Source organism: Dendrobates tinctorius, unplaced genomic scaffold (assembly GCF_039654945.1).
Source record: "Dendrobates tinctorius isolate UK_male_01 unplaced genomic scaffold, ASM3965494v1 ptg000370l, whole genome shotgun sequence".
Classification (NCBI taxonomy): Eukaryota; Metazoa; Chordata; class Amphibia; order Anura; family Dendrobatidae; genus Dendrobates; species Dendrobates tinctorius.
The window spans coordinates 4,480,493-4,503,199 of NW_027362036.1; positions in this window are offsets into that span (position 1 = coordinate 4,480,493).

Genomic DNA, 22,707 nt, shown 5'->3' on the forward strand with positions numbered 1-22,707 from the left:
TATTCACTTTCTGGCTTTCAGACACAGGGTATACTTTAAACAAACTGCACAGTCTCTTTAAATTCACTCAGGGTATGCGACTCACCCGAGTACTACGGTAGCCAGGCCGCTCCCGGTATGTAGGGCATGGACAGCAGCATTATGGAAGCCGCTGCGGCGGGCGCTCCTCCTTGCGGTGCTGCGGGGTTGGCAACGGCGCCTGCCGCTGCATTGCCGTCTGGCGCGGACATCCTCTTTCCCCCCTAGTTAAAGTTAGCCAGGGCCGGGGGTTAGGTGAGCTCACCAGCGGCCGCTTCACAGGCCCGATGCTCCGGGCTGTAGGCCTCAGCTCCTCCTTCTCTCACGCGCTGTCCTCTTTTCCCGCGTGGCACTTCACTTCTTCGTGCTCTGTGGCAGGCTCCGCCCACAAAGGCCTGCCCCTTCTTCCTGCGCGCGGCAAGCAGCACGGCAATGGCGGCAATTGGCGCCAATTTTCACACATAGTCTATGGCACACAGGACCCGGGGGTACCGGGCTCCGTAATCCTGTTCGTGACGCCAAGTTGGGTCACCCTCCCAGGGGTGTGGGGTACTCGGTACCGGGCCGGTGTCAGGGGAATGTGTCACAGCAGCGGTGACCCAGTCCATGGCCCGGGGCGCCCAAGCAATGGGGGAATGTAGTTAATGGAATGGAATAGTTCGTGACGCCACCTGTGGTGCTCGGCAAGGGAGGTGTTAAGCCGACGCTGCATGCAGATCCGCTGGGACTGATGGTAGGGTGCAGCAAGGATGTAAAAGCTCCCCACAGGTGAAGATATAGTCCCAGGGCAGTGTAGAGGTGTTTAGCAAGGGGATATAGCAGTGCTGTAAGGGTACGAAGCAGACAAGACACAGCGGGGTGCAATTTCTGTACCTTTACTTGATAACTGCAGTCCAGGGTCCTGATTACAGATGGTAACGGAGCAGGCTAGCCTGGAAGCAACTCAGGGATTCTCTCTCTGCAGACGGGCTGTGCAGTCTCCTTCCTAGCGCTTGTTTGAATGAAGTACTCCTAGTACCGAGTTACACTGAAGTTCCTCCTGTCAGATGTTCTCAAGAACCTTACTTGCACTGCAGACAGCTGTAGCCTACCTCGGGGGCTCCATTCTCCTGAGTCCCGGCTCTCTATCCAAGCTGCTGTTGTGCCCTCAAGTCTTAGATGGGAGTAGGGCATTTACAGCTTCCTACTCCTCTGGTATCTGTTGTAGGACCGTTAGTATCTGTACAACCATGGAGACCAGGCTCCAGTTCATGCGCTCACTGTCAGGGAGCTTTCCTTTCCCAGCTCAACCTCCAGCTTCTCTCTACACGTCTGCACACTTCACCCTCCGCAGACTAACTCCACACTCCCTCCTCTTGGCCCTCAGAGAGCACTCCTCCCCTTAATCCCGGTTCAGACTTCCCCCTGCTGGCCTGGAGTGGAACTGTGTTGCATGCATAGATTGACTGCGAGAGAGACCCATCATTGCCTCCAAGCCTGGCATTACCCTCCCCTGGAGGAAGGCAAAGCCACTGTGGCGGCCATACTCCTGGGGGCGCCACAGTATCAGGGACAGAAAAACCGGAAGGGGGTTCAGAGTTCAAGCCGAGTCATATGCTGTAGGGAAACCACCAAATGTACACAAAGTCAGTGATAGGGAACAGGTCAGACACAGATAAGGGAAGTCAGAGGGAGAAGGATCACTAGGGTATATGGGTCAGCTGCTCTAGCCGGAAGGCATGAACTATCACTGATGTCGCCTGCAGGCCGCAGAGAACTGAAATAGCAAAAACAGATCCAAAACAAGACAGATGAGATTAAACCCTGCATGACCAGCCCAGGGAGAGGATAGCAGAAACCAAACCTCAGACTAGATCATGACCGGATGGCAGGGAGTTAATAAATAATGAGCGATGAACAATATCAAGAGGGTTAAAGGGTTAGCTCAACAGTCTGAGATTTAAATGGCACTAATCATAGTCTTCTCTGGTCTTTATCCACATACAGTCCTATGGGAGTTGGAGTACCGGCAACGGCCGGCGTGGTGTCCTCAGAAGAATTCCAACAAGGCATGGTCCAGCTTCTGGTGGCAATGGGCGGTCACCGGTTCTGCCCTCGGAGCCCCTAGTCCATAAATCTGTGCAGCTGAAGTGGGGAGCGCTGCTAGCGTTTTTGTACAACAGGTGAGCTGCCGTGCGGCTGTCAGCAATGAGGAAAGCACCTCAGGGTCCTGCACATGGCCCCGTCTCCTCCACTTGAGCATTGTCCTCTGCTTAGCCAGGCATGTGGCACTCTGCACACTCACTGGCTTGATGGTGCATATGCGAAAGCTCTGCCGTGGTTCAACTCTGCGCTATCTCTCACACTGTAGCACGCGCTGCACACTTACCTCTGCTCTTGCTGCTGGTGAAAAACTGAGGGCTTTTTCCCACGCTTCCTGCTCACTGCCCGGCTTAGCCACGCCCCCTCTCTCCGGGTCAAGGCACCTGTTCGGTTCCCCATTCTTTCCCCCCTGCAACACTGGACGCAGCTTCAACAGTTCCAGACCAGGCAGGATGCAGGTACCCGCAGCCCGGACTTCCTCATTACATAACTTCATCTCTAATTTTCGGTTCCCTCTGTACTAGGGGGTAGTGAATAACTATTATGATGTTTCCCATACACTAGACACACAAAGACAAGAATTACTGATTTTACTTTGATTTTTAGGACCTGCTCAGAGGCAGAAAGATTGAGGGCATCATACAGCAGTACTGAGCAGTGTAGCTGTAAAACCAGCACTCTAAAAAGCTAAATCACTCACTAACTTCACCATGATCTGCCATTTTATACCTCTGCTTGTTATCTCTGCTGTTCATTTGTTCTCCCCTTTACCTGTCCATAGAGTTTGATTGGATGTGTCATCTGTCCATCTTGCTTTGAGAAAGATCGGTTCAGCTGATTTTTTGATTGGATTGTGATTTCAGGCAGCAGAGTAAGGCAAAGAAATGACTCATAAATTGAGAAAGAAGCAGATTTCTCTGGTAACATATATTTCAAAGCTTCTTATAATTGCTTGTTCTATTGATTAGTGAAAAGTTTGTTGACACAACAGTATAGTGTTTTGCTTTAAGTCTGACACTATGAGTACTGTAAATAAAAGAAACAAAACAGGGCGCATCCACTGTGTGAAACCTTTAAAACACAATTATAATGGTGAGGCAAGGAGAGACTCACCTGATAGGGTTGTGAAACTTCGGTCACAACACCTACAAACGCATGAAACAGCTGCTGCAGTCTGCACAGGGTCCCATGACTTGTAAGTGAAGATGGCTTTAAGGTGCAATGACACACTGCGCTGCTGTAGGTATAATTCAAGGAAATTTATTGGTGCCTACGCGTTTCCTGAGCTGTCCCAGCTCACTTCATCAGGGCATGATACAAGCATGCAATGCAGGAGTTTATATACAATCCAAAGTGGGAAAAAAAAAAAAGAGGGGGCAGGACAAGTAACTGCGACATCAGCAAGGCAATGGTATAAAACACATTAAAATAGTTGTATTTTAATAGAATATATTAAAACAGCATATAATAAGAATACATACTCAAGAACAATAAAAAAGAAAATGTATATATTTCTTTTGAAATAGACACGGGGGATGGTTTTAACTACTTTTTTATTGGACCCAATGATCCCCCGTGTCTTATATGCTGTTTTAATATATTCTATTAAAATACAATTATTTTATTATTTTAATGTGTTTTATACCATTGCCTTGCTGATGTGGCAGTTACTTGTGCTGCCCCCTCTTTTTTTTTTTTTTTCCACTTTGGATTGTATATAAACTCCTGCATTGCATGCTTGTATCATGCCCTGATGAAGTGAGCTGGGACAGCTCAGGAAACACGTAGGCACCAATAAAGCTCCTTGAATTATACCTACAGCAGCGCAGTGTATCATTGCACCTTAAAGCCATCTTCACTATGAGTACTGGGCATGACGAAAGCAATTTAAAAATGGGGCCATAGTATTCAAAGGTGGGGCTTAAATCAGAAGCTTCACACAAATATCCTTTTCTTACCACAACAATATATATTCCACATAAAAGCATTTGGAGACATATTCTATTCCACTATATACTTGTATATAAAAGAAGTACACACTCAGTACTGCACCTAAATAAAATTTAATTACCAATGTGAGTACTTGACGTGACCACAAGTAGTTTAGAAGGAGTGACCATAGTACTCAGGGGTGGAGTTTAGATCAGAAGCTCTTCTGGATACATATACTTTCATTACTTAGATCCCACACCAATGTATTCCACAGCTAATCATTTAGGGTAAAAGCCTACATCATTATATTCATAAGAGAAGTACACTTTCCGTACTGTTGGCTGCTACATCGCTGAATTAAGGTTTAGCCCCAATATGAGTATTGGGCATGATCACAAGTAGTGTAAAGGGAGTGGCCATAGTACTCAGGGGTGGAACTTGCATCAGAAGCTCTCTCCTATCTCGCTGAATTCAATTTCAGAGTCAATATTGACCTAGTTGTAATTGATCTCTTAAAGAAATTATAGGAAAATGTCCAATATTTATACAGCTATGTTGGCAGTTTCCCATCAAGTCATAGTTTTCATTTTTGTTCTACATATCCTGAATGTAGAGAGAACAGTTTCTCTTTAGCAGATTTTCCAAGGTATTTTTATTTTCTCTCTTTGCTTTCCAAATTTCCTGCTTTGAAATATTGCCATTGTGAAACACAGTTGAAACGTTGCCAGCTTTTCCCTTCACAAGGAAGGCACAATAGGAAGGAAATCCTTGGACTCTCATATATCATCAGAGCTATCAAACCCAAAGAATACAGTACAAGCAGGGGCAACCGTACTAATCTGACTTATCTTAATTAAAGTGTCATATTTGGTTTGTAGTGGGATAAGACAAGGGCTCCATAGGCGCCCGTAAACTGAAGGCAATAAGTTTTCTCTAGATAATGTGAAAACGACTTTACGAGGTTATAAATTCTGATGTATATATAATGTGAATTCAAAATTCTAGTCCTGCCATTGATATACATTCCAAACTAGATCAATGCATGGTGAGAAAACAAGGGACATGTGAGAAGGCACTTGAACTGTGAACTGGGATATAAAGATTCAGTGAAGCTTCATTTCATTGCCATCGCATAACAGAGCAGGGTTTCCTGCAATCCTATGTAAAGCCATAGAGCCCACATTGTCATATCATTATACGTTCCTCCATATGACATCCACAGCTCAGCTGCATCTCAGTCACCCAATATAAACCAAATTGTTGACAAGCCAATCTTACAGAAACTCAGCCTGACTGTTTTCCTGTACATTCACACCGTGCTGACACTGACATATAAATTCCAGAGTATGATTAATATGTGACATACCGAACTCCATCTGGATTCTCTAATTAATAACTAAGTATTCCTAGAAATCAAAGATTACAAATCCTCCATAATTGCATTCCATTAATAGTCTTCGATGGGTAAAAATGTATTCTTTATGTTCTGGTACCAAAGAGCTTTGGTGTTGCATGAAATATAGAAGTGGTGAAAATAATATTCTCAATTCTCTATACAGGCATACAGAGATAGAGCTATCTTCTCCATATGTACCTATTTAGGGCACATATGGGTCGTGGGAAGCTCTGGACAACATCGGGCCTGCATGGGAATTTTTTTTTATAATAAATTGGTGAGCGAGGGATACTGTCTTTTTTTTTTATTTCTATTTTTTATGTTTTTCTGGTTTCCTTTTGTGGAATACATCGGATTCTCTGGACTATGTAGGACCTGCAAAGGGTTTTTTTTTTTAAATAAATTGGGGAACCAGAAAATGTGTCGAGGAGAATTTATTTAAAGGGAACCTGTCAGCAGGATTGTGCACAGTAACCTACTGACAGTGTCAGGTCGGCGCCGTTATACTGATTACAATGATATCTGGTGATGAAATCCGTCTTGTGGTTGTTGTGTAATCTTTATTTTCAGTTTTGAGTTAATGATATACTCATGCTCCGGGGCGGCCTGTGGGGGGCCTTCATGTGGTGATCTGTTTAAGTATTCTGCTGATAGGTCACTGATCCCTCACTGACCTGCCCCCTAGTTTACATAATGAATATTATATGTACATACTGGGAAAAGAAAAAAATCTTCTGCAGGCAGGTGCCAGCCGTGGCACCTGTGCTGCAGCATAATCGCATGTTTACTGTGTTAATAATAAATGTGCTTGAGATTATCCTGATAGTATATATGAAAAAATAGATATATTTGAAAATAGCGCCCGCCACGCCTGCGTAGTAGCAGTTATCAGTGTATATAGAGGTAATCCGATAGCTGCTATTACTCAGGCGCCATCTTGCTATAGAAGAAAAAAATAATTTCTTCCTCCAAGATGACACCCTCTGCGCCTGTGCAGTAGCAGCTATAGAATCACCTCAATATCATACTGACCCCCTGTCGCGGTCTCTGCAGCCCCCCTGCTTGTTCCATGTTCTCGGCGCCACTGTTCTTCCTGCGTTCAGCGGTCACGTGGTATTGCTCATTAAAGTCATGAATATGCGCATATAAAAGACTTTAATGAGCGGTACCACGTGGCTGCTGAACACAGGAAGAGCAGCAGCACCGAGAACATGGAACAAGCAGGGGGGCTGCAGAGACCTGCGCCAGGAGGGGGTGAATATGACAGGGGGAGCCATATTCAGCTGTTCCCATTCCACAGCTGCGCATCGCTCTGCTGTCTTGCATCCTCTGGCAGTGATGTTCAGGTCAGAGGGCACGAAGACGTAGTTAGTATGCACCCTCTGCCTGAACAGTCACTGCAGAGCCGGCAATGCTGATGAGCAGCAGCATATGGGGCATAATCTATGGAGCATCTTTTGGGGGAGTAATCTATAGGTCATCTTATGGGGGCATAGTCTATGGGGCATTTTATGGGGGCATAATCTATGGGCCTTATATGAGGCATTTTATGGGGGCATAATCTATGGAGCATCTTATCGGGACATAATCTATGGGGCATTTTATGGGGGCATAATCTATGGGGCATTTTATGGGGGCATAATCTATGGAGCATCATATGGGGGCATAATCTATGGAGCATCTTATGGGGGCATAATCTATGGGGCATCTTATGGGAGAATAATCTATGGGGCATTTTATGGGGGCATAATCTATGGGGCATTTTATGGGGGCATAATCTATGGAGTATCTTATGGGGTCATAATCTATGGGGCATATTATGGTGGAATAATCTATGGTGCATCTTATGGGGCATAATCTATGGAGCATCTTATGGCGCATTTTATGGGGGCATAATCTATGGAGCATCTTATGGGGCATAATCTATGGAGCATCTTATGGGGCAATTTATGGGGGCATAATCTATGGTGCATCTTATCGGGGCATAATCTATGGAGCATCTTATGGTGGCATAATCTATGGGGCATCTTATGGGGGAATAATCTATGGAGCATCTTATGGGGGCATAATCTATAGAGCATCTTATGGTGCATTTTATGGGGGCATAATCTATGGAACATCTTATGCGGGCATAATCTATGGAGCATCTTATGGGGCAATTTATGGGGGCATAATCTATGGAGCATCTTATGGGGCATAATCTATGGGGCATCTTATGGGGGCATAATCTATGGAGAATTTTATGGGGCCATAACTTTTATGGAGCAGCACATGGGGCATATTATTCTTTGGAGCATTTTATGGGGCCATTATTAACCTTTGTGCAGCATTATATGGGGTGTATTTTGTATGGAGCATCTTATGGGGCCATCATGAAGTGTATGGAGCATTATATGGGGCTCATGCTTCAATTTGAATATTCAAAAACATTTAACCTACTGATGTCTCAATTAATTTTACTTTTATTGGTATCTATTTTTATTTTTGAAATTTACCACTAGCTGCTGCATTTTCCACCCTAGGCTTATACTCGAGTCAATAAGTTTTCCCATTTTTTTGTGGCAAAATTAGGGTTGGCTTATACTCGGGTCAGCTTATACACGAGTATATACGGTACTTATTTTTTACGTGAAGCCATGTACAGTAAGCTCCATATGCAAGACACCAATTACATACAGTAGCATCTCACAAAATTAGAATTTCATCAAAAAGTTAATTTATTTCAGTTCTTCAATACAAAAAGTGAAACTCATATACAGTTGTGGCCAAAAGTATTGACACCCCTGCAATTCTGTCAGATAATACTCAGTTTCTTCCTGAAAATGATTGCAAACACAAATTCTTTGGTATTATTATCTTCATTTAATTTGTCTTAAATGAAAAAACACAGAAGAGAATGAAGCAAAAAGCAAAACATTGATCATTTCACACAAAACTCCAAAAATGGGCCAGACCAAAGTATTGGCACCCTCAGCCTAATACTTGGTTGCACAACCTTTAACCAAAATAACAGTGACCAACCGCTTCTGGTAACCATCAATGAGTTTCTTACAATGCTCTGCTGGAATTTTAGACCATTCTTCTCTGGCAAACTACTCCAGGTCCCTGATATTTGAAGGGTGCCTTCTCCAAACTGCCATTTTTAGATCTCTCCACAGGTATTCTATGGGATTCAGGTCTGGACTCATTGCTGGCCACCTTAGAAGTCTCCAGTGCTTTCTCTCAAACCATTTTCTAGTGCTTTTTGAAGTGTGTTTTGGGTCATTGTCCTGCTGGAAGACCCATGACCTCTGAGGGAGACACAGCTTTCTCACACTGGGCCCTACACTATGCTGCAAAATTTGTTGGTAGTCTTCAGACTTCATAATGCCATGCACACGATCAAGCAGTCCAGTGCCATAGGCAGCAAAGCAACCCCAAAACATCAGGGAACCTCTGCCATGTTTGACTGTAGGGACCGTGTTCTTTTCTTTGAATGCCTCTTTTTTTCTCCTGTAAACTCTATGTTGATGCCTTTGCCCAAAAAGCTCTACTTTTGTCTCATCTGACCAGAGAACTTTCTTCCAAAACGTTTTAGGCTTTTTCGGGTAAGTTTTGGCAAACTCCAGCCTGGCTTTTTTTATGTCTCGGGGTTAGAAGTGGGGTCTTTCTGGGTCTCCTACCTTACAGTCCCTTTTCATTCAGATGCCGACGGATAGTACGGGTTGACACTGTTGTACCCTCGGACTGCAGGGCAGCTTGAACTTGTTTGGATGTTAGTCGAGGTTCTTTATGCAACATCCACACAATCTTGCGTTGAAATCTCTTGTCAATTTTTCTTTTCCGTCCACATCTAGGGAGGTTAGCCACAGTGCCATTAAACTTCTTGATGACACTGCGCACGGTAGACACAGGAACATTCAGGTCTTTGGAGATGGACTTGTAGCCTTGAGATTGCTCATGCTTCCTCACAATTTGGTTTCTCAAGTCCTCAGACAGTTCTTTGGTCTTCTTTCTTTTCTCCATGCTCAATGTGGTACACACAAGGACACAGGACAGAGGTTGAGTCAACTTTAATCCATGTCAACCGGCTGCAAGTGTGATTTAGTTATTGCCAACACCTGTTAGGTGCCACAGGTAAGTTACAGGTGCTGTTAATTACACAAATTAGAGAAGCATCACATGATTTTTCGAACAGTGCCAATACTTTTGTCCACCCTCTTTTTTATGTTTGGTGTGGAATTATATCCAATTTGGCTTTAGGACAATTCTTTTTGTGTTTTTTCATTTAAGACAAATTAAATGAAGATAATAATACCAAAGAATTTGTGTTTGCAATCATTTTCAGGAAGAAACTGAGTATTGTCTGACAGAATTGCAGGGGTGTCAATACTTTTGGCCACAACTGTATTATATAGAGTCATTACAAAGTGATCTATTTCAAGTGTTTATTTCTGTTAATGTTGATGATTATGGCTTACAGACAATAAAAACCCAAAAGTCATTATCTCAGTAAATTAGAATACTTTATAACACCAGCTTGAAAAAATGATTTTAAAATCCGCAAAGTTAGCCTACTGAAATATATGTTCAGTAAATGCACTCAATACTTGGTCAGGGCTCCTTTTGCTTCAATTACTACATCAATGCGGCATGGCTTGGAGGTGATCAGCCTGTGGCTCTACTGAGGTCTTATGGAAGCCAGGTTGCTTTGATAGCAGCCTTCAGCTCGTGTGCATTGCTGTGTCTGGTGTCTCATCTTCCTATAGACAATACCCCATAGATTTTCTATGGGGTTAAGGTCAGTCAAGTTTGCTGGCCAATCAAGCACAGTGATACTGTTGTTTCTAAACCAGGTATTGGTACTTTTGGCAATGTGGACAGGTGTCAATTCCTGCTGGAGAATGAAATGTCCATCTCCAAAAACCTTGTCGGCAAAGGGAAGCATGAAGTGCTGTAAAATTGCCTGGTAGATGGCTGCTCAGACTTTGGTCTTGATAAAATACAGTGGACCTACACCAGGAGATGAGATGGCTCCCGAAACCATCATTGATTGTGGATACTTCACACTAGACCTTGGAAATCAAGGTTCCAGAGTCTGGAGAAAAAGTGGAGAGACAGATAATCCAAGCTGCTTGAGGTCTAGTGTCTAGTGTGAAGTTTCCACTATTGCTGTACCATCAGGTTGAGGATGCGAGCCATGCAAGGCACGTGTTTAAGGTAGGGCCGCCGCCAAGTTTGCACAGTTATCGTACATGACCTTCCCTGGCTCCAGGTTGAGTGTAGGCTGCCATGGCTCAACCTCGGCACAACTGTGGATTTGTATGACTGCGATCTCCAAGGCATAGTAATTTAAACACTGCCTGATTGCGATGAGCCATGGCTGAGCAGTACAGAGGTGGGGGGTTTCCCTATGCAGTGTTGTAACATCTGTTTCATTAAGGCAGAGGTTGAGGGCACAGGGGGAGACCTTAAAGGAGGTGGAGGAGGCAGAAGCAATGGAGGAATTATTAGATACAGAGGTTTAGAGATTCCAAGACTTTGTGTCTAGTGACACCTTGCTGTCTAGTGCTTTAAGTCTCCATCCCCTGATGTGTAGTAGTTTAGTTCTCCAACTCAAGCTGTTTAGTAGTTTAGCTCTCCATCACTGTGTGGCGATAACCGTGGGGCTTCTCCCCCTCCTCCACTACTTTGTCCAGGTGACTCTTATCACAGGATCTAACAGGTTCTCTGCAGCCCCATTCCTCCCTCTCTCTTTTTTGATTTTTGGCTAATTTGTCCTTCCTTATTGAACTATTCTTAGGGAGAGTTTTAAGTTTTGTGCACTATCATACTCTTTGTCATTTATCGGCAGCTTGCAGTTCTTCGTCCTGCTTAAACTCTATTTGTCTCTGATATTATATATCTTGTGCACATATTATATTTGCCCATTTGGGCATGTTGCATCCTGTTGAGTCTTTTTAAGATTTATATGTAAGATCATCTTGTCCAGTATTTAAAGACCTCAGCTGTTCAGTGCGGTTTACCATAATATACTTCGGGTACGTTTAGTGGAGGTAGGTGTTTTCCTTGGAGGGCACCTACAAGGCCCCCTACGATTGTTAACCTTATGGTTTTTTAATTGTTTTCAATTGTTTGGTTGCTTCCCTTTTACTGATATGTCTCAATTAATTTACATATATGTTTTAGCTATACTGATTTTGGTGATCCTTCCTTATACACGCTACCTTTTTTTCTCCCTTTTGGTATCTACCATCTATACTCGAGTATAAGCCAACCTGAGTATAAGCTGAGGCCCCTAATTTTGCTGCAAAAACCTGGGAAAACTTATTGACTCGAGTATAAGCCGAGGGTGGGAAATGCAGCAGCTACAGGTAAATTTAAAAAATAAAAATAGATACCATAAAAGTAAAATTAATTGAGACATCAGTAGGTTAAATGTTTTTGAATATCCATATTGAATCAGAAGCCCCATATAATGCTCCTTACAGTTCATGATGGCCCCATAAGATGCTCCATACAAAATATGCCCCATATAATGCTCCATACAGTTCATGATGGCCCCATAAGATGCTCCATACAAAATATGCCCCATATAATGCTGCACAAAAGATAATGGTGGCCCTATAAGATGCTCCATTGATGTATATGCCCCATATGATGCTGAAGCTGCTGTTGCAAATAAAATAATGACATACCCACCTCTCGTCACTGGAGGCCAGGTGCCATTGTCCTGAGCAGGCGAGGACACCGGCGCGCTATGGGGGTCAGGTGCCGGTGTCGCTGCTGGATCTGGCCCCCAGCACTGGCGATATTTACTGGTCCCCGCTCTATCGCTGTGAGCCGCTCTGTCTTCCGGGTCTCTCTCCAGTGACGTTCAGCAGCAGAAGTCACGGCGCGCACTAACTACATCATGAAAAAAGCAAAAACTTGAAGGCACTATTAGATTTTTCAATGGGGATCGTCAACCACACACATATACATGTAAACCCCAAAAGCTTGAGAAAGACGTGTGTATAAAGGTGCGATCAAACCAATAATGATAACCAGAATATCTAAAAAAATACATGTAAATGTAAAGATAAATTTTATTAGACCGAAAAGAATACAAAAAATAACGTAACCCATTAACCCCTTTACCCCCAAGGGTGGTTTGCACGTTCATGACCGGAACTATTTTTACACTTCTGACCACTGTCCCATTATGAGGAAATAACTCTGAAACGCTTCCATGGATCCCAGTGATTCTGACAATGTTTTCTCGTGACATATTGTACTTCATGTTAGTGGTAAAATTTCTTTGATATATCTTGCGTTTATTTGTGAAAAAAATGGAAATTTGGCAAAAAATTTTAAAATTTTGCAATTTTCCAACTTTGAATTTTTATGCCCTTAAATCACAGAGATATGGCACACAAAAAGCTTAATAAATAACATTTCCCTTGTTTACTTTACATCAGCACAATTTTGGAACCAAAATTTTTTTTGGTTAGGAAGTTATAAGGGTTAAAAGCTGACTGTCATGATCCATGCTGGATCATGTCAGATGAGAGTGCTGGTAACCTTTTTATTTTCCTCTCTCTAAGCTTTGTGCTTAGAGAAAGTTTTTCCCCGGTGGCCAGTATGGTCATTGCACTGGTGTTTTTAGAGATAGTTTTGCCCCCGGTGGTGGTTAATGTAATTGCACGGGAATCACTAACAGGTGTGTTTTTTCCCTATCGCAGGGCCCATCGTTGTAAATGTTTCCCTATCCCCTGTGTCTTGTATTAGTTACCAGCCTGCGGGCCATGTCATACAGGACGGGGCATGTGACAGTGACCAGCGATTTCTCATTTTTGCAAAACCATTTTATTTTTACGGACCACGTCACATTTGAAGTAATTTTGAGGGGTCTATATGATAGAAAATACCCAAAAGTGATACCATTCTAAAAACTGCACCCCTGAAGGTGCTCAAAACCACATTCAAGAAGTTTATTAACCCCTCAGGTGCGTCACAGGAATTTTTTGAATGTTTAAAAAAAAATGAACATTTAACTTTTTTTCACAAAAAAATTACTTCAGGTCCAAATTTTTTTGTTTTACCAAGGGTAACAGGAGAAATTGGATGCAAAAGTTATTGTGCAATATGCCCTGAGTAAGCTGATACCTGATATGTGGGGGGAACCACTGTTTCGGCGCATGGCAGAGCTCAGAAGGGAAGGAGCGCTGGAATTCAGATCGGATGCCGTGTCACGTTTGGAGAGCCCCTGATGTGCTTAAACAGTGGAAACCTCCCACAAGTGACCCCATTTTGGAAACTAGACCCCCCAAGGAACTTATCTAGATATGTGGTGAGAACTTTAAACCCCCAAGGGCTTCACAGAAGTTTATAACGTACAGCCGTACAATTAAAAAATGATATTTTTTCCAAAAAAATGATCTTTTCACCCTCAATTTTTATTTTCCCAAGGGTAACAGGACCCCAAAAGTTATTGTGCAATTTTCCCTGAGTACGCTGATACCCCATATGTAAGGGTAAATGACTATTTGGGTGCATGGCAGAGCTCGGAAGGAAAGCAGCGCCATTTGACTTTTTTGGCTGGAATGGAGATCGGACGCCATGTCGCATTTGGAAAGCCCCTGATGTGCTAAAACAGTGGAAAACCCCCACAAATGACACCACTTGGGAAACTAGACCCCCCAGGGAACTTATCTAGATGTGTGGTGAGAACTTTGAACCTCCAAGGGCTTCACAGAAGTTTATAACGTACAGCCGTACAATTAAAAAATCATATTTTTTCCAAAAAAATGATCTTTTCACCCTCAATTTTTATTTTCCCAAGGGTAACAGGACCCCAAAAGTTATTGTGCAATTTTCCCTGAGTACGCTGATACCCCATATGTGAGGGTAAATGACTATTTGGGTGCATGGCAGAGCTCGGAAGGAAAGCAGCGCCATTTGACTTTTTTGGCTGGAATGGATTTTGGACGCCATGTCGCGTTTGGAAAGCCCCTGATGTGCTAAAACAGTGGAAAACCCCCACAAATGACACCACGTGGGAAACTAGTCCCCCCAGGGAACTTATCTAGATGTGTGGTGAGAACTTTGAACCTCCAAGGGCTTCACAGAAGTTTATAACGTACAGCCGTACAATTAAAAAATCATATTTTTTCCACAAAAAAATCTTTTCACCCTCAATTTTTATTTTTCCAAGATGACATGACCCCAAAAGTTATTGTGCAATTTGTTCTGAGCATGCTGATACCCCATATATGTTGGTAAACCACTATTTGGGTGCATAGCAGAGCTCAGAAGGGAAGCAGCGCCATTTGACTTTTTTGGCTGGAATTGAGATCGGACGCCATGCCGCATTTGGAGAGCCCCTGATGTACCAAAATAGTGGAAACCCCCCACAAATGACACCATTTTGGAAACTAGGCCCCCCCAAGGAACTTATCTAGATGAGTGATGAGCACTTTGAACCCCCAAGGGCTTCACAGAAGTTTATAACACCCGGGCGTGAAAATAAAAAAATCATATTTTTTCCACAAACATGATCTTTTAGTCCCCAATTGTTTTATTTTGCCAAGGGTAACAGGAGAAACTGGACCCCAAAAATTGTTGTCCAATTTGTCCTGAGTACACTGATACCCCATATGTGGGAGAAAACTACTGTATGGCACACGTCGGGGCTCGGAAGGGAAGTAGTGACGTTTCGGAATGCAGACTTTTATGGAATGGTCTGCGGGTGTCATGTTGCTTTTGGAGAGCCCCTGATGTACCTAAATTGTGGAAACCCTCCACAAGTGACCCCATTTTGGAAACTGGACCGCCCAAGGAACTTATCTAGATGTGTGGTGAGCACTTTGAAACCCCAGTGCTTCACAGAAGTCTATAAAGCCCTGGTGTGAAAATAAAAAAATCATATTTTTTCCACAAACATGTTCTTTTAGTCTCCAATTTTTTTATTTTCCCAAGGGTAACAGGAGAAATTGGCACCCCAAAAGTTGTTGTCCAATTTGTCCTGAGTACACTGATACCCCATATGTGGGAGAAAACTATTGTATGGCACACGTCGGAGCTTGGAAGGGAAGTAGTGACATTTGGGAATTCAGATTTTGACGGAATGGTCTGCGGGTGTCATGTCGCGCTTGGAGAGCCTCTGATGTGCCTAAGCTGTTGAAACCCCCCACAATTTATCCCATTTTGGAAACTAGACCTCCCAAAGAACTTATCTAGATGTGTGGTGAGCACTTTGAACCCCCCCAGTGCTTCACAGAAGTTCATAACGCCCGGGCATGAAAAGTACAAAGTCATATTTTGTTCCACAAACATGATCTTTTAGTCCCCAATTTTTTTAGTTTCCCAAGGGTAACAGGAGAAATTGGACCCCAGAAGTTGTTGTCCAATTTGTTGAGTACGCTGATATCCCATATGTGGGAGAAAATTACAGTATGGGCACACGTCAGGGCTTGGAAGGGAAGTAGTGACGTTTTGGAATGCAGACTTTGATGGAATGGTCTGCGTGTGTCATGTCGCGTTTGGAGAGCCTCTGATGTGCCTAAACTGTTGAAACTCCCAACAAGTGACCCCATTTTGGAAACTAGACCCCCCAAGGAACTTATCTAGATGTGTGGTGAGCACTTGGAACCCCCATGTTCTTCACAGAAGATTATAACGCCCGGGAGTAAAAATAAAAAAATCATATTTTTTTCCACAAAAATGATATTTTTGCCCCCAATTTTTTATTTTCCTAAGGGTAACAGGAGAAATTGGACCCCAAAAGTTGTTTTGCAATTTGCCCTGAGTAGGCTGATACCCCATATGTGGGGGTAAACCACTGTTTGGACACATGGCAGAGCTTGGAAGGGAAGGAGCGCTGTTGGACTTTTTCAATGCAGAATTGGCTGGAATTGAGATCAGATGCCATGTTGCGTTTGGAGAGCACCTTATGTGCCTAAACAGTGGAAACCCCCCAATTCTAACTCCAACCCTAACCACAACACACCCCTAACCCTAATCTCAGCCCTAGCCCTAGCGAAATCCTGAGCCCTAACCCTAGCCCTAACCCTTATGGGAAAATGGAAATAAATACATTTTTGTAATTTTATTATTTTTCCCTAACTCAGGGGGTGATAACGGGGGGTTTAATTTACTATTTATGGTGGGTTTTATGTTTGTCAGCTGTCATTCGCTAAAAGATGCTTTTTATTGTAAAAATAGTTTTTGCATCATCACATTTTGAGAGCCATAATTTTTCCATATTTTGACCCACCGAGTCATGTGAGGTTTTATTTTTTGCAGAACGAGTTGACGTTTTTATTGCTACTGTTTTCGGGCACGTGACATTTTTTGATCGCTTTTTAATCCAATTTTTGCGACGCAGAATGAACAAAAAACAGCATTTTATGAATTTCTCTTGGGGGATGCATTTACACCGTTCCGTGTGTGGTAAAATTGATAAGACGGTTTTATTCTTGGGGTCAGTACGATTACAGCGATACCTCATTTATGTTGTTTTTTTTATGTTTTGGTGGTTTTATGCAATGAAAACTATTTTGTATAAAAAATAATTATTTTTGCATCGCTTTATTCTGTGAGCTATACCGTATATATAAGTGTATAAGTCGACCCGTGTATAAGTCGACCCCCCTAATTTTACCTAAAAAAACTGGGAAAAATGTATTGACTCGCATATAAGTCGAGGGTGCACAGTGAGTGGCCTCAGTTATCTGCATAGTATGTGGCCCCAGTTATGATGCACAGTATGTGGCCCCAGTTATGATGCACAGTGTGTGGCCCCAGTTATGATGCACAGTATGTGGCCCCAGTTATGATGCACAGTGAGTGGCCCCAGTTATGATGCACTGTGAGTGGCCCCAGTTATGATGCACAGTATGTGGCCCCAGTTATGATGCACAGTGTGTGGCCCCAGTTATGATGCACAGTATGTGGCCCCAGTTATGATGCACAGTATGTGGCCCCAGTTATGATGCACAGTGTGTGGCCCCAGTTATGATGCACAGTGAGTGGCCCCAGTTATGATGCACAGTGAGTGGCCCCAGTTATGATGCACAGTGAGTGGCCCCAGTTATGATGCACTGTGTGTGGCCCCAGTTATGATGCACAGTATGTGGCCCCAGTTATGATGCACAGTATGTGGCCCCAGTTATGATGCACAGTGTGTGGCCCCAGTTATGATGCACAGTGAGTGGCCCCAGTTATGATGCACAGTGAGTGGCCCCAGTTATGATGCACAGTGTGTGGCCCCAGTTATGATGCACAGTGTGTGGCCCCAGTTATGATGCACAGTATGTGGCCCCAGTTATGATGCACAGTGAGTGGCCCCAGTTATGATGCATAGTATGTGACCCCAGTTATCATGCACAGTGAGTGGCCCCAGTTATCATGCACAGTGAGTGGCCCCAGCTTTTCTGCACAGTGAGTGGCCCCAGCTTTTCTGCACAGTGAGTGGCCCCAGCTTTTCTGCACAGTGAGTGGCCCCAGTTATTTGCACAGTGAGTGGCCCCAGTTATTTGCACAGTGAGTGGCCCCAGTTATTTGCACAGTGAGTGGCCCCATCATGTTGCTGCTGCCTCCCTTACAAAAAAAAACAAAAACCTGTATGCTCACCTCAGTCGCTGCCCCCTGCTCATCAGCGTTGCGCTCTGCAGTGACTGTGCAGGCAGAGAGCGATAGCGCTCTCTGACCTGAATGTCACTGCAGAGGACGCAAGACAGCAGAGCGCAGGGACAGGTGAATATGCCTCCCAACCCCCCCTTCATACTCACCGGGTCCTGGCGCTTGTCTCTGCAGCTCCTCTGCTTGTTCCATGTTGTCGGCGCTGCTCTCTTCCTGGTTCAGCGGTCACGTGGTACCCGCTCATTAAATATGCGCATATTTAATGAGCGGGTACCGTTTGACAGCTGAAGCAGGAAGAGAGCAGTGCCGACAACATGTAACAAGCAGGGGAGCTGCAAAGAAGGGTGAGTATGATCTGACACCCCAGCTCCCCTTCCCCCGCCGATCCCCCCCGGTATATGACTCGTGTATAAGTCGAGAGGGGGACTTTCAGCCCCAAAAAATGGGCTGAAAATCTCGACTTATACACGAGTATATACGATAACTTTTTTATTTTTTTACTGATGATGCTGTATGGTGGCTTGTTTTTTGCGGGACAAGATGACATTTTCAGCAATACCATGGTTATTTATATGCGTCTTTTTTATCACACGTTATTGCACTTTTTGTTTTGCAGTATGATAATAAAGCATTGTTTTTTGCTTTGTTTTTATTTTTATTTTTTAAGGGGTTCACTAAAGGGGTTAACTAATGGGACAGTTTTATAGGGCGGGTCATTACAGACGCGGCGATACTAAATATGTTTACTTTTATTGTTTTTTTTATTTACAAAAAATGAATTTATTAGGGAATATTTTTTTTTAATTTATTTCGCGATATTTTTATAAATTATTTTTACACTTTTTTTTTTTTTTTACTTTATTACATTGTCCCAGGGGGGACATCACTGTCATGTGTCAGATCACTGATTTGACACATCTCACAGCGCTGTGACAGATCAGCGATCTGAGAGGCACTACACAAGGCTTCCTCATGCCTGCACTCTGCAGGCACTGAGGAGGCCGCCTCCCTGCAGGCCCCCGAAGGCCCCCGTGGCCATATTGGATCTGGGGTTAACGTGCTGGGGGCGGTCCATGACTGCCCCTGACAAATAGTGACGGGTGTCAGCTGTCATAATCAGCTGACACCCAGCCGCGATCAGTGTCGCTCCCCCCGTGAGCGCCGCTGATCGCTATGACGTACTATCCCGTCAATGGGCATAGGGGCCCGGGTCCCGTGGACGGGCTAGTACGTCAGATGTCAGGAAGGGGTTAAAAATATTTAAAAAGACTAAGGCACTTAGGCCTCATGACAACACCAAAGAAGTTTTCATAATAAAGACCTAATGCTCACCTCCTCCAAAAGGACTATGTAAAAATAATTTCAAGTTATAATTACCCAAGTTTATAGATAACACAATTTATGAACCATGTATCAATTCTTAATAGAAAAATGCATAAGACAGAATTTCTATCATACACAATGAGGCATTTTGTGCAAATAAGCAATAAAGTGCTAAATAATGAAGCTATGCCAATAGTACAAACTGTGAAACATATACCCCATAGTATTGCTGCAAGCCACTAAGTTTCAGAATTGCATGATAGATGGACCAACAAAGAGCACTTAGTGCCTGATAAATACAATAAGAAAACCCATAGAATACTCCCATAACAATACTTGCATTAATCTCAAGGGGATTCTATAATGCAGCAAAAAAGCCTATGCACTGCAAACCAGAATAAGATGAGTCCTCACAAAAACCATAATGAACAACTCAGTGCCCGCATGATGTTCATGGAGGAGGGGGAAAACTATGTCATCGCGCCCTCTGACCTGAATGTCACTGCAGAGGGACCCGAAATACAGAGCGGCGCGCAGCGATGGAGCGGGGACTGGTAAATATCGACAGTGCTGGGGGATTGAGCCAGCGTCTAAACCGGCACCTGACCCCCATAGCGTGCCGGTGTCCCCGCCTGCTCAGGACACCAGCCCCAGCGACCAGAGGCGAGTACCGTATTTTTCGCTTTATAAGACGCACTTTTGTTCCCCCAAATTTTGGGGGAAAGTAGGGGATGCGTCTTATAATCCGAATATACGGGGGAGGGGGTGTATATATATATATGTACTGCAGGGTCCAGGGGAGGTGGGGGCAGCTTTGGAGCGGTGCTGTGAGCTGGTAAAAGCTGCCGAAGGGAGCCTTTGATCTCCTGCTCCCGCTCATATAATATGCACTGCCGCTGTCCATCACCATGGTGCTGAAACCGCACCACGGTGACTGGCTGGGGGAGCGGTGCATATTATAGCTGCCTGCGCCCTCCTTTGATCGCACATGATCCCCTGTGTTAGATATCGCCCCCATGCTGCTGCCCATAGTAAAATAAAAAACTCTTTCCTTACCTCCTCCAGCGCTGATCTCCCGGTGTTTCTGCTGCTGCTGTCATCAGCACTCTGCTGTGCTGATCACATGACCGGCTCTGAGAACCAGGAAGTGGAGGAGGAGCTCAACCACACTGAGGGAGACAGAGGAGGGACAGTGCTGAGAAGGTAAGGAAAGAGTTTATTTTACTAAAAGCAGCAGCATGGAGGCGATATCTAACACAGGGTGATGTGTGCCAGCCACAGGGGGGCCAGTGTGCCAGCCACAGGGGGGCCAGTGTGCCAGCCACAGGGTGATGTGTGCCAGCCACAGGGGGCCAGTGTGCCAGCCACAGAGTGATGTGTGCCAGCCACAGGGGCCAGTGTGCCAGCCACAGGGTGATGTGTGCCAGCCACAGGGTGATGTGTGCCAGCCACAGGGGGCCAGTGTGCCAGCCACAGGGTGATGTGTGCCAGCCACAGGGGCCAGTGTGCCAGCCACAGGGTGATGTGTGCCAGCCACAGGGGCCAGTGTGCCAGCCACAGGGTGATGTGTGCCAGCCACAGGGGGGCCAGTGTGCCAGCCACAGGGGGGCCAGTGTGCCAGCCACAGGGGGGCCAGTGTGCCAGCCACAGGGTGATGTGTGCCAGCCACTGGGGGCCATGTGCCAGCCACAGGGTGATGTGTGCCAGCCACAGGGGGGCCAGTGTGCCAGCCACAGGGGGGCCAGTGTGCCAGCCACAGGGTGATGTGTGCCAGCCACAGGGGGCCAGTGTGCCAGCCACAGGGTGATGTGTGCCAGCCACAGGGGCCAGTGTGCCAGCCACAGGGTGATGTGTGCCAGCCACAGGGGGCCCGTGTGCCAGCACAAGGGGGCTATATTCAATATAAGGTGGCCATATCCAGATTAAGGGGGCTAATTTTAGGGTGGGGGGGCTATGAGGGACATATACCCTATATGATTTGTTAGACGGACACTGGCATTATAAGACGGACCCCATTTATTAAAAAATTCTCTATTCCTTCACCACATTTGGGGGTGCGTCTTATAATCAGGTGCGTCTTATAAAGCGAAAAATACGGGTATGTCATTTTTTTTCAATCGCAGGGACCGAGACTTGATTATAATCCGAGGGGGTCTTTTTCAGCCCAAAAAGGGGGCTGAAAAACTCATCTTATACTCGAATATATACGGTATTTGTTTAATTCTGCAATCATAGCTGTTTACTAGTTTAGTTCTCCAATCCCTATTGTCTATTAGTTTAGTTATCCATCGTATGGTGTGTAGTGGTTTAGCTCTACAACCCTCGCTGTTTAGTAGTTTAGCTCTACAGCCACTGTTGTTTAGTACAGTGGATACGGAAAGTGTTCAGACCCCTTTAAGTTTTTCACTATTCGTTTCATTGCAGCCATTTGGTAAATTCAAAAAAGTTCATTTTTTTCTCATTAATGTACACTCTGCACCCCATCTTGACTGAAAAAACAGAAATGTAGAAATTTTTGTAAATTTATTAAAAAAGAAAAACTGAAATATCACATGGTCATAAGTATTCAGACCCTTTGCTCAGACACTCATATTTAAGTCACATGCTGTCCATTTCCTTGTGATTATTTTTGAGATGGTTCTACTCCTTCATTGGAATTCAGCTGTGTTTAATTAAACTGATGGGACTTGATTTGTAAAGGCACACACCTGTCTATATTAGAGCTCAGAGCTCAAAGTGCATGTCAGACCAAATGAGAATCATGAGGTCAAAGGAACTGGCCAAGGAGCTCAGAGAATCAGAACTGTGGCAAGTCACAGATCGGGCCAAGGTCACGAAAGAATTTCTGCAGTACTCACGTGGCCTCCACTCAAGTGGCCTCCATAATCCTTAAATGGAAGAAGTTTGGGACCACCAAAAGTCTTCCTAGACCTGGCTGTCCAGCCAAACTGAGCAATCGTAGGAGAAGAACCTTGGAGAGAAAGGTAAAGAACCCCAAGATTACTGTGGCTGAGCTCAACAGGTGCAGTCAGGAGATGGAAGAAAGTTCCACAAAATCACTGCAGCCCTCCACCAGTTGGGCCTTTAAAGGGAACCTGTCACCCGTTTTTTCGGCTTGCAGCTGCCGGCATAGACATCGGGGGCTTATCTACAGCATTCTGTAATGCTGTAGATAAGCCTCCGATGTAACCTGAGAGATAAGAAAAACATGTCATATTATACTCACCGAGGTGGGCGGTCCGGTCCGGTGGGCGTTGCGGTCCGGTCCGAAGCCTCCCTTCTTCATGCGATGACGTCCTCTTCTCCAGTCCTGTAATGGCTGCGGCGCAAGCGCACTGCTCTGCCCTATTGAG